This window comes from Syzygium oleosum, unplaced genomic scaffold, assembly GCF_021117445.2.
Source record: "Syzygium oleosum isolate NSW1041296 unplaced genomic scaffold, Sole_v2.1 Sole_v2.12, whole genome shotgun sequence".
NCBI classification, from domain to species: domain Eukaryota; kingdom Viridiplantae; phylum Streptophyta; class Magnoliopsida; order Myrtales; family Myrtaceae; genus Syzygium; species Syzygium oleosum.
In genome coordinates this window covers 9,542,187-9,554,827 of record NW_026607496.1, presented here as the reverse complement: position 1 = coordinate 9,554,827, position 12,641 = coordinate 9,542,187, and positions in this window count along the sequence as shown.

The window sequence follows — 12,641 nt, the reverse complement described above, 5'->3', positions numbered from 1 at the left end:
TTTTATTCCTCTTCTTCTTCGTCTCTTCCGCCCCGACTCTGCTTCTTCCACTACGGCTTTACGCTTCTTGCTCGACCGCCAAAGCTCGTCCCAGCCAGGCTCGCCGCGCCCGACCACCGCCGCCGCCCGCTGGCGCCACCGCCCGCCAGCCGCCCGCTTGGCGCCACCGCCCGCCGGCCCCGCACCGTTGACGCCACGACCCCCCACTCTCCTTCTCCTTCCCTGTTTTCCTTCGCCGGACCGAACCCGCCCTTGCCCGGCTCGGCTCATCGCCGCGTCCGACGAGGCCGAGGCTCCGCCGAGCCGCCGACTAGCTCGTCCGGCCTCGCCCGCCGCCGTGCCGCCTCCGGCCGCCGTGCGACCATCCCCCTTCCCGTTTCTCTCCTTCCCCGAGCTCCTTTTTCTCCCGTCCGGCTCCGCCTCATCCAGCCGCCGCGCGCCGTCGTTCCGGCCGCCGCCGGCTGCTCCGTCCGCCACCACTCGGCCCTCGGCCCACGCCGCTGCCCAGTCCCTGCGGCCCGCGCCAGCCCGCTTTGGTTCGCCCAAGCCCCAGCTCAGCCTTGGCCGGGGCTGCCCAGTCATAGCCGAGCCTCTGCCGCTCGTCGCCACCGCCGGCGGCCGGACGACCCGGCCATCCGGCCAGCCAGCGGCCACTCGGCCAGCCCAGATCCGGGCCGCTTAGCCTAGCCTGCCCAGCCCAGTGCCCGAGCTCGCCCGGCGAGTCAGCGTGCCCAACTCCTCTCGGCCGTGCGCCGGCGTCGCCTGCCCGTATTGGCCGGCTCGTCGCTCGTCCCGCTCGGCCCTTTGCTCGTTCCGTTCGGCCCGTCGCCGTCGCCCGGGCGCATTGCCCGTTTCAGCCGGCCCGTCGCCCGGCACGCCCGCCCGTCCAGCTCGCTCGCGCGCCCGGGCACGTCGATCGGCCACCGCGCCCGCGCACCGAGGCACACCGTCCGGCCACTTTGTGCCCGCGTTGGCCGGCCACCGCGCCTGTTGGCTGCGCCGCGCCCGATCCGTCTTTCACCCGGGCCATTTTGGGCCCGAGCCGACGTTTCCCGGGCCAAACTTAGGTAAGTGACTTCCTAAACCCTACCTAGTACTTTGGGTATTTTTAGACTTGTTTAGGATGTGATTAGTATCGGGTTAGGAATTAATTTAGGCATGGGCTAATTAGATTGAGTGTGCTTAATTGGTGAATTATTGTGGCGATAATTGTGCGGCTGATTTAGTGATTGACTGAGATAAATATGCCTGACTGAATTGTCGTGGCGCTTGTGGGTGAATTGGATTAATTGAATTTGCCGACTTGAATGTCGGGTCGGTGGGCCGATGTCGGGAGCATGAATTGAGTTGACTGATGTGGCGTGCTAGATTGACATTGGTGAATGGGTGGTGATTGAAATTGATTTATATGACTAAGAGCATGGTGAATTTTGTATTGTGGTGCATGTGCATGAGAAAAGCCCGGATCGATCGGAGGGCTGAGCACGAGGCGTGTTCTGCGGGCGTGAAAGGTGAGTTAGACTGAGGCGTAGGTTACGCGGTCATTGGAAAGGAAAAATGTCTGAGGCGTGGTTACGCGGCCGAGCCCGGCTTGATCGAGGGCGCCAACTGAGGCGTGGTTACGCGGGTGTGGCTAGAAAGGCAAGTAATGACACGAGGCGTGGTTACGCGGGTCGAGAGAAATGTCTGAGGCGTGGTTACGGGGACCGAGCCCGGCTTGATTTGAGGGCTGCCAACCTGAGGCGTGGTTACGCGGGTGTGGCTAGAAAGGCAAGTAATGACACGAGGCGTGGTTACGCGGGTCGAGAGAAATGTCCGAGGCGTGGTTACGCGGGACCGAGCCCGGCTTGATCTAAGGGCGAGCCGAGGCGCGATGGCGCGAGGCTGTGAGATTGGGCTGAGCGCGATGGCGCGGGCGGTGTGAAAGGACACGGGAGGTCGTGGAAAGTTGTTCGGCCACGTATGCGAGTTGAGTGTGATTGAATTGATTGGGTGGGCGATTGAATGTGTGATTGAATTGGTTGGATTGATTGAGTGCTAGTGTGGTTGGTGCTTGAGTGATTGTGATATGTTATTAAACTATTAATATTGCATTGTCACGTTTAACTAACGTGCAGAGCATGCGTTTGATGGCGAGGTAAGTACAATGACGTGAATTTTATATGTTGTGGGGTAGATTGCATGTACGACTTGTCTGGGTACGCATTGGCCTACGTGGGGTATAGGGGGTTGCTTATTGAGACTCGTTCTCACGGTTATTATATAACCATTTCAGATCCGCGATCATGAGTGACTGGAGACGCTGCAAGGGTATCTCGGAGATCAAGTACGGGTCAAGTTGCCCCATATTTTTGTGTGCCCCTCTTTTGTATAGCGAAGTAGGATATCCAACCACTACTCCGTTTTTTTGTTGTGTATTTGGAATTATTGTTTTGTGCTATCCCTTCGTCATATTTTACTGCCTGGGTTGTTTTATTTCGCTTCCGCTTGCGTAGTTCGTTTGGATCGGCGACGCGTCCTGGGACGTCGCGTTCAATACGACCGTGGAAGGGGTGTCGCGATCCCGTTGGGGTTCGGGGCGTGACATCCCTGTTGATTTGGTATCAGAGCAAGGTCAGCTCGATCCAAGTGGTCGAAACCTGGAGTGATAAGGAGCGATGACTTTGGGGTAGTCAGTTAGGGAGTCTTGTGTGTCATGCGTATCCCAGACTGTATGATTGTGATTGCTGAGTGGTTTTTATGCAATATTATGTGAGGTGCAGGTGCGTCAGGACTTGAGGTAAGTGCACGAACTTTGTTGGTTGTGATTGGTTGTCGGTTGTGATTGGCTGCCTGCTTAGTGAATTGTGTTGTGATTCACTGCCTGGGGCTTTAGACTGGTATAGTTGGCCTAGGTCTTTAATTCCCGAGGGGAATTATAGCAGGTAAGTGGGTGGTGTGAATCTTGTGAGTAAGAGTAGTCGAGGTCGAGGTCGAGGTCGAGGTTGTGTAGGTCCGCAAGTTGGAGTTGTGGGGGATTCCAGATGGGATGAGATTTTGAGGGCACTCGAGGAAGTTGGAGTTTTAATGGGAAGGCAGACTGAGCAGTAAAATGCGACTATTGCTACTAATGCTGAGGCCGCTGTTGTCGCCGCCAATGGAAATAACGGGAATGATGGGCATAATAGAAATGTTGGGAATCAAGGGCAAGGGCAAGTTAATGCAATCATAAAGATGCGTCAGCTGGTTGGAAAATATTTGAAATTGAAACCTCTGAAGTTCGATGGTAAATGTGACCCTGAGGCTACATTACTTTGGACAGAGGACTTAGAAAAAGGCTTTTGAGGTATTCGGGTGCACTGATGAGGAGAAAGTGACCCTGGCTATATATCAACTTTAAGGAAATGTAAATGATTGGTAAGAGGGCCCCGAAGTGGGATATTTCAGAGGGCATATTTCCAAGCTGGGGTGTCGTTATCGAGGCCTTCAATGGGAGGTACTTTCAGAGAGTGCGCGAGAACAGAAAATGATAGAGTTTCTTCGGCTTCGCTAAAATTGAATGTCAGTTGATCAGTATGAGATCGAGTTTGTAAGGTTGTCTAAGTACGCACCAAGGATAGTTAATGATCGTGTGGATAGAACAAGGAAGTTCTGGGATGGATTGAAATCGGAACTTTGCAATCAGTTAGTACTCTTGTGTCTTAAGGGATTACAATGAGCTGTATGAGAGGGCTCGATAGTTGAAATGGATATGAGTGATAGGGCTGTCGCTTCTGGATCGTGGTACGCGCCGGTTAGGGACAATAAGAACTTGGGAAGAAGTCTATGACAGAGAATCGGAGATTTGTTCCTCTAGTAAGAAAGAACTTTGGGAAGTCAAACTACGACTCCAACGCCGCATGTCGGTCTTATGGAAAGAGGCATAGGAATGACTATTGCCAAGGTAGAAGTGGAGCATGTTGTGGATGTGGACAGTAAGGTCACCAAGTGAGAAATTGTTGAACCGATAGGTTAGGTTACTAATGCAATCGCAGCGACCGCAGGTAGGACATTAAGCGAGAGCTGCCTCGCAGATTTATCAGAATCGACTAAGGACGTAAGGAAAAGTGTATGTTGTGGCTGAGAAGGAAGTGAAGGATGTGCCTTGAAAGTCTAGATGCGTTGTGAAATGGTATTGGGTACAATAGGAGATGATTTTGAAGTTATTACTTGAATGGTCATGTAAGACTTATAATCACTTATGGTGAATAGGTGCAATCATTTTGAAGATTTCTGAATTACTGATGATATTTTTGGACTGGTTTGGAAGGATGAGTATTGCTTAGAAATTTCAGATTTTGTAAAGAACCGGGGTGATTTAATTTGGGAGACTGTTGGATTGAAATTGGAGGGATTAAGCCTCGTCTTTGAGGTGTGGAAAGATAACTATCTTGTGATTAACTCGTTGGTTAAGGAGTCAAGGCTAGAGGACATAGCCGAAGTGTGTAATCTTCCTGATGTCTTTCCTCAGGAATTGTCGGAATTGCCACCTGATAGAGAAGTGGAGTTTGTGGGTGAATTAGCCCCAGGGATAGAACCGATCTTGAAAGTGCCCTATAGGATGTCACTGTCGGAATTGAAGGAATTGAAGGTCCAAACGCAGGAGTTATTGGATAAAGGTTTTATTCGCCGAGTGCGTCTCCATGGGGAGCGCCAGTGTTGTTCGTGAGGAAAAAGGATGGATCCTTGAGGTTATGCATTGACTACAGACAATTGAACCAGGTGACCATTAAGAATAAGTATCCGTTGCCAAGGATAGATGACATGTTTGATCAGTTGCAAGGTGCATCGATATTTTCAAAGATCGACTTGAGGACGGATTACCACCAATTGAGGATTAAGGAGGATATACCGAAAACGGCATTTAGGACGAGATATGGGCACTGTGAGTTTACAGTAATGCCATTTGGACTAACTAATGCCCCCGCTGCTTTCATGGATATAATGAATCGGGTATTCAAGGAATTTTTAGATCAGTTTGTGATCGTGTTCATAGATGATGTTCTGGTGTATTCAAAGAGTTTCGAGGAACATGAGGTACATTTGGAAAGAGTTCTACGGACGTTAAGGGAGCATGCACTGTATGCTAAGTTTAGCAAGTGCGAGTTTTGGCTGAACCGTGTAGCGTTTCTTGGGCACATAATTTCCGGAGAAGGAATCTCCGTGGATCCGGGAAAGATTGAGGCAGTGATGGATTGGCCGAGACCGACGACGGTTACTGAGGTTCGAAGCTTCTTAGGACTGGCAGGTTACTATAGACGATTTGTGGAAAGATTCTCAGCAATAGCCACTCCATTGACAAGGTTGCTTAAGAAGGAGACTAAGTTTGAATGGACGGAAAAGCGCAAAGAGAGTTTTCAGGAATTGAATATGAGCCAAAGGCGTTGAATGGAATTGCTAAAGGACTATGATTGTGATATATTGTATCATCCCGGTAAAGCCAACCGGGTAGCGGATGCCTTGAGACGGAAATCAAGCATCGCACATTTATTGGTCAAAGAGTGAATTTTATTGGAGGGAGCGCGGAACTCAGAATTTAAGTTCGAGGTAGGACACCTCTCTAGTCTGATGGCGACATTAAGGATTGAACCGGAAGTACAAGCCAAGATTAAGGCGTTGCAGTCTATGGACCCTGAGATTCAGAAGATTTTGGAGATGGATGCACTAAGAGGAAACCGGACTTCCAAGTGTCCGAGGACGGAATTCTTAAGTTTCGAGGACGTTATGCGTGCCCGATGATTGGGGACTTAAGGAAGAGATTTTGTCGAAGGCTCATAGGAGCAATTACAGTATCCACCCGGGCAGCACTAAGATGTACCAGAACCTTCGTCAACACTATTGGTGGAATGGAATGAAAGTAGACGTAGCCAAGCATGTGGCCAAGTGTTTGACGTGCCAACAAGTGAAGGCACAACATTGTAAGCCTGATGGAATGTTGCAACCGTTGGAAATCCCAGAATGGAAATGGGAACATATCACAACGGATTTTGTAACGGACGCCGAGAAGCCGGAGGACATGATTCTATTTGGGTGATAGTAGATAGATTGACGAAGTCGGCGCACTTCTGGCGGTGCGAAAGGACTTGAGCTAGAAAGGCCGGGCGAGTTATATGTGCGACAGGTTGTTCGTCTTCATGGAGTACCGGTATCAATCACTTCGGACCGTGATCCCCGGTTTACTGCGAATTTTTGAAAAAGTCTGCAATCGGCCATGGGGACTAAGTTGCAATTCAGCACGGCCTATCTTCCGTAGACGGATGGCCAGTCTGAAAGGACTATTCAGACATTAGAGGATATGCTGAGGGCGTGTGTGTTAGACTTTCAGGGCAAGTGGGAAGAACAGTTGCATTTGGTGGAATTTGCCTACAATAATAACTACCGGAGTATCGAATGGCACCGTTTGAGGCACTATATGGCGGGCGTACGAACACCATTGTGTTGGGATGAAGTGGGGAAAGAAGTATAACGGGTCCGAGTTAGTTCGGCAATCGGTGAAAACAAGTAAAGGCTATCCGGGAAAGGTTGAGAACAGCCCGAGTCGTCGAGAAAGTTACGCGAGACCGAAGGCGAAGGCCGTTAGAGTTTCAGATTGGCGACCATGTATTTCTTAAGATCTCGCTAATGAGGAGACTATCTCGGTTTGGCAAGAAAGGGAAACTAAGTCCAAGGTATATAGACCCGTTCGAGGTTTTGGAAAGGATTGGGACGTTGGCCTACCGTCTCGCCTTGCCGCCGAATTTGTCGCAAGTACATAACGTTTCCCACGTGTCGATGTTGAGGAAGTACGAACCGGATCCGACCCACGTGCTGAATCATGTGATAATAGACGTGGACGACAGGGTGTCGTACGTGGAGAAGCCAGTTCGGATCGAGGACAGGAAGGAACAGGTTTTGAGGAGCAAGACGATTCCGTTGGTTAAAGTTATCTGGGAACATCACGGGACGGAAGGTGCCACATGGGAAAGCGAGGAGGCGAGGCGACAACAGTACCCCCAATTGTTTGAGTAGTCAGGTTTGGATTGTAAATTTCGAGGACGAAATTTTTGTAAGGGGGAAGAGTTGTGACATCCCGAATTTCGGCCCATTTTTGGGGTTTTATAAAACGCGTAATTTGTCAGTGTGCTTATAGTAAAATCTCGCCCGGGAACTGATCACTCCCGGTTATCATTTTAAATTAGAGATTTCGCTAGAATCGCACTCGATCGAATTTGGCCGTTATTTAGAGCCCAAACTTTGGTGTCGAATTTCTCGGAGTGCCGGGACGAATTTAATTGGACGGTGTCGATATTATTGTGGCCAGCGTCGCTATTGCCAGGAATGTGTGAAAAGTGGATTTTTGACCGGGTACGAATTTGGACTGGTAGACCTCCCTCGTGGTGTGTTTTGGCATATTTTATTTTGGCCATTTTCCTATATTATAATTAGGATTTTCGTGGACCGTGGGATAGTTTTCGGGTTCGAATCGTGACCGTTGGATCGCGATCATTGCTCTCTCTCTCTCTCTCTCTCTCTCTTTCTCTCTCTCCTCTTTCTGCCGCGCCTGCGCATGTCTGCCCATGCATGCAGACGTCCCCTCTCCCTTCTTTTCCGCTCACGTCTCCTCCTTCTCTCTCTCTTCTTTTCTTTTCTTTTCTTTTTCTTTTATTCCTCTTCTTCTTCGTCTCTTCCGCCCCCGACTCCTGCTTCTTCCACTCGGCTTCCCGCTTGCGCTCGACCGCCAAAGCTCGTCCCAGCCGGCTGCTCGCCGCGCCCGACCACCGCCGGCCGCCCGCTCGGCGCCACCGCCCGCCCCGCCCGCTCGGCGCCACCGCCACCACCGCCGCGCCGTTGACGCCACGACCCCCCACTCTCCTTCTCCTTCCCTCGTTTTCCTTCGCCGGACCGAACCCGCCTTGCCCGGCTCGGCTCATCGCCGCGTCCGACGAGGCCGCTCCGCCGAGCCGCCGACACTAGTTCGTCCGGCCTCGCCCCGCCGCCGTGCCGCCTCCGGCCGCCGTGCGACCATCCCCCTTCCCCTGTTTCTCTCCTTCCCTGAGCTCCTTTTTCTCCCGTCCGGCTCCGCCTCATCCAGCCCGCCTCGCGCTGTCCGTTCCCGCCGCCGCCGCCTCCCGTCCGCCACCACTCGCCCTCAGCCCACGCCGCCTGGCCCCTCGCGGCCCCGAGCCCCGCTCGGGTTCGCCTAACGCCGCCCAGCCTCGGCCTTGGCCGGACTGCCCTGATCATGGCGAGCCTCTGCCGCTCGTCGCCACCGCCGGCCAGCCCGGCCGGCGGACGACTCAGCCATCCGGCCCGGCCAGCCCTCCGCCAGCCCGGTCCGGGCCGCCCAGCCTAGCAGTGCCCGGCCGTGCCCAGGCTCGCCCGGCGAGTCAGGCGTGCCCAACTCCTCTCGGCCGTGCGCCGCGTCGTCGCCCCATTGGCCGGCTCGTCGCTCGTCATTCGGCCCCTTGGCCCGTTCAGATTCGGCCGTCGCCGTCGCCCGGGCGCATTGCCCGTTTGGCCCGGCCCGTCGCCGGGCTGCGCCGCCCGTCCCAGCTCGCTCGCGCGCCCAGAGCACGTCGATCGGCCGCCGCCCAGCGCACAGGCACTGCCGTCCGGCCCCTGTCCGCGTTGGCCAGGCCACAGCCTTGTTGGCCGCGCCGCAGCCCGATCCGTCTTGTTCACCGGGCCATTTGGGCCCGAGTCGACGTTTCCCGGGCCAAACTTAGGTAAGTGACTTCCTAAACCCTACCTAGTACTTTGGGTATTTTTAGACTTGTTTAGGATGTGATTAGTATCGGGTTAGGAATTAATTTAGGCGTGGGCTAATTAGATTGAGTGTGCTTAATTGGTGAATTATTGTGGCGATAATTGTGCGGCTGATTTAGTGATTGACTGAGATAAATATGCCTGACTGAATTGTCGTGGCGCTTGTGGGTGAATTGGATTAATTGAATTTGCCGACTTGAATGTCGGGTCGGTGGGCCGATGTCGGGAGCATGAATTGAGTTGACTGATGTGGCGTGCTAGATTGACATTGGTGAATGGGTGGTGATTGAAATTGATTTATATGACTAAGAGCATGGTGAATTTTGTATTGTGGTGCATGTGCATGAGAAAAGCCCGGATCGATCGGAGGGCTGAGCCTGAGGCGTGTTTACGCGGGCTGTGAAAGGTGAGTTAGACCTGAGGCGTAGGTTACGCGGGTCATTGGAAAGGGAAAAATGTCCTGAGGCGTGGTTACGCGGGACTGAGCCCGGCTTGATCTGAGGGCTGCCAACCTGAGGCGTGGTTACGCGGGTGTGGCTAGAAAGGCAAGTAATGACCTGAGGCGTGGTTACGCGGGTCGAGAGAAATGTCCCGAGGCGTGGTTACGCGGGACTGAGCCCGGCTTGATCTGAGGGCTGCCAACCTGAGGCGTGGTTACGCGGGTGTGGCTAGAAAGGCAAGTAATGACCTGAGGCGTGGTTACGCGGGTCGAGAGAAATGTCCTGAGGCGTGGTTACGCGGGACCGAGCCCGGCTTGATCTAAGGGCTGAGCCTGAGGCGCAGTGGCGCGGCCGTGAGATTGGGCTGAGGCGCAGTGGGCGCGGCGGTGTGAAAGGACACAGGGAGGTCGTGGAAAGTTGTTCGGCCACGTATGCGAGTTGAGTGTGATTGAATTGATTGGACGGGCTGATTGAATGTGTGATTGAATTGGTTGGATTGATTGAGTGCTAGTGTGGTTGGTGCTTGAGTGATTGTGATATGTTATTAGACTATTAATATTGCATTGTCACGTTTAACTAACGTGCAGAGCATGCGTTTGATGTCGAGGTAAGTACAATGACGTGAATTTTATATGTTGTGGGGTAGATTGCATGTACGACTTGTCTGGGTACGCATTGGCCTACGTGGGGTATAGGGGGTTGCTTATTGAGACTCGTTCTCACGGTTATTATATAACCATTTCAGATCCGCGATCATGAGTGACTGGAGACGCTGCAAGGGTATCTCGGAGATCAAGTACGGGTCAAGTTGCCCCATATTTTTGTGTGCCCCTCTTTTGTATAGCGAAGTAGGATATCCAACCACTACTCCGTTTTACTGTTGTGTATTTGGAATTATTGTTTTGTGCTATCCCTTCGTCATATTTTACTGCCTGGGTTGTTTTATTTCGCTTCCGCTTGCGTAGTTCGTTTGGATCGGCGACGCGTCCTGGGACGTCGCGTTCAATACGACCGTGGAAGGGGTGTCGCGATCCCGTTGGGGTTCGGGGCGTGACAGATCGTCAAATGCTTGTCCTTCAAATCTTTCTTTAAGGTTGAACCTCAAGCCATTAAAAGCCAAATCCGTGAACTCCTTTTCAGTAAGTGATGTTAAACATCGGTTTCTGGATTTCTTGAAACGTGCAATAAACTGATCTACCGTTTCGGTACCATATTGATACATCCTGGCCAAATCGGCTACCGTTACCTCTGGTACCGTTCGGTAAAATTGAGAATGGAACTGCCTTTCCATCTCCGTCCATGTCTGAATAGAATTCGCATGCAAATTCGTATACCAAGTGAACGCTGTTTTTGACAAAGACAGTGGGAACAACCTTAACCTTAAATACTCATTAGTTCCAGCTTCTCCACATTGTGCTAAGAATCGACCCACAAGTTCCACAGTTGACTGATCTTCTTCTCCTGTAAATACAGCAAAATTTGGCATCTTGAAACCCCTCGGATATGGTATATTGTCAACCCAATCGGGATGTGGTTTCCTATACACTGGCCTTGGCATTCCTCTCTCTGCTCCCAATTGTTGCATTACCAATTCTGCAACTCTATCTGGGTTCCATGGCCTTAAATTTTGCTGGCCTAACCAAGGATCTTGACCTCTAGGATCAAACTGTTGAGGTCGATTCACCCCTTGCTGCTCCATGTTGAAATTAACGGGTAGTGGTGGTCTATAAAGAGGATTTTCTATCATATGAGGATATGGTTGAGGCGCAGGTGGTCTGATATGGTCAACATTAGGCATATTCATTGGTAGAGGTACATTCATCATTGATGGTGCATTTGTAGCCGTGGAATTAATCAAATTAACCTCATTTGAGGCATTTTGAGGGAAATTATAAGCACTCACACCATTCACAAGGTTTATAGGGGTAGGATTCTCTGGCCTTGGTATAATTCTAACAGGAGGTTGAGAATTTGATCCCCCATTACCATTATATCCAACATGAGGAGGTCCCGATGTTGGTGGGAATGATGTTGTCCCAGGAGGATTTGCATAAAAGGGTGGAACTTGAGAAGATGAACTGGGACGCGATATTACCTCATTTATAGCATTGATCACCATGGACTTTATCACATCAGTTACATGTCGCACCATATGATTGGTAAGATCGTTCTGCTATTCCTCAAATATCCTTTTTATCGTGGCTACCAAGGTGTTTTCTGGTGCCAACGCACGGGCTTGTTCTTCAGTTAATTGCTGAGGAATGTCGGCATTCTCCTCTACTTGATTAGCCGCAGAGTGTTCAGAACGTGCTTTATCAACTGGATTGTTGACGTTGCCAACCGGTATTCCTTCATATTGCCTAGTTCTCACCATTTCTCTAAATCTTACCACGCAGGTCCCACCAGGCGTGCCAAAAAGATGTTCGCTCGTTTTACGATGAGGAATATCCTTCACGGAAACTTTGATTTTCGGTTTTTATTAAAATAGGTTCTGTGGCTTGATTTCTAGGAATATCGTGGCGAAAAACAGAGTGTAGTGCAGGGTTATATGGAAGCGGGTAGAAATTGAGTGGATTGAAAATGGATCTGAGATCAACAAAGTTTCTAACTACGTTACAATACTCCTATGAAAGCTGTAAAGGACTTGAAGGTTAACTAAAGCTACAGGAAGCTGTAAACGCAGAAAGTAAAAGTGCAGAGGAAACTAAAGTGCATATAAGCTTGAGTGTTTTTGCATTGTTGTTGATTTTTCTCTTCTTCTTTCTTCCGAGTATTTATATCTCCTCCTATCCCGTAATCGCTTGTCGGTTACTTTGTTGTTCGAACTTTGAATCTTGGCGCTTTCAATAACTCGCCTTATCTACCCACGTTTTCCAATTTCATTGTCCACCAAAACTTGATCTCAACCGCTGGGATGACTTCCAATTTGGATAAATAATCTCCCACGATCTGCTCTGCTCACTATCTCCGCTTTTTGCTCATAACTTCCTGTTGTCACGATTCACGTGGTTGGGTTGTGATCTTGCCGATTTTCGGTAGTTTCAGCATTTCCCGAAATGTAAACTTTTCATGTTTCGGTAAAATTACCGATTCTCTCCAATCACAGAATTCGGGACATGGTGTCATTCACGCTTACTACATTCCCGAATTTTATCCAAACGTACTTCGGCAGACGACTGAGCTCCATTGTCCGTCGGATTTTGACATTAAACCAACTTGACATCTATGCCGATTTTGGTGTAAACAATAAAAGTCTATAGTATCTCGTCCATAGTTGCTGAATCTAATGGAGGTTTCAATACGTCCACCGCAATTTGCTGTTACAATGAGGTCTCGACGGAGATGATAGATGGCAACTCCACGTGCAGTACCACTTGGTCTTGATGAGTTCAAAAGCAAGAGTCACAATTCTAAAAGCGAATCAGGCATTGGCACGTC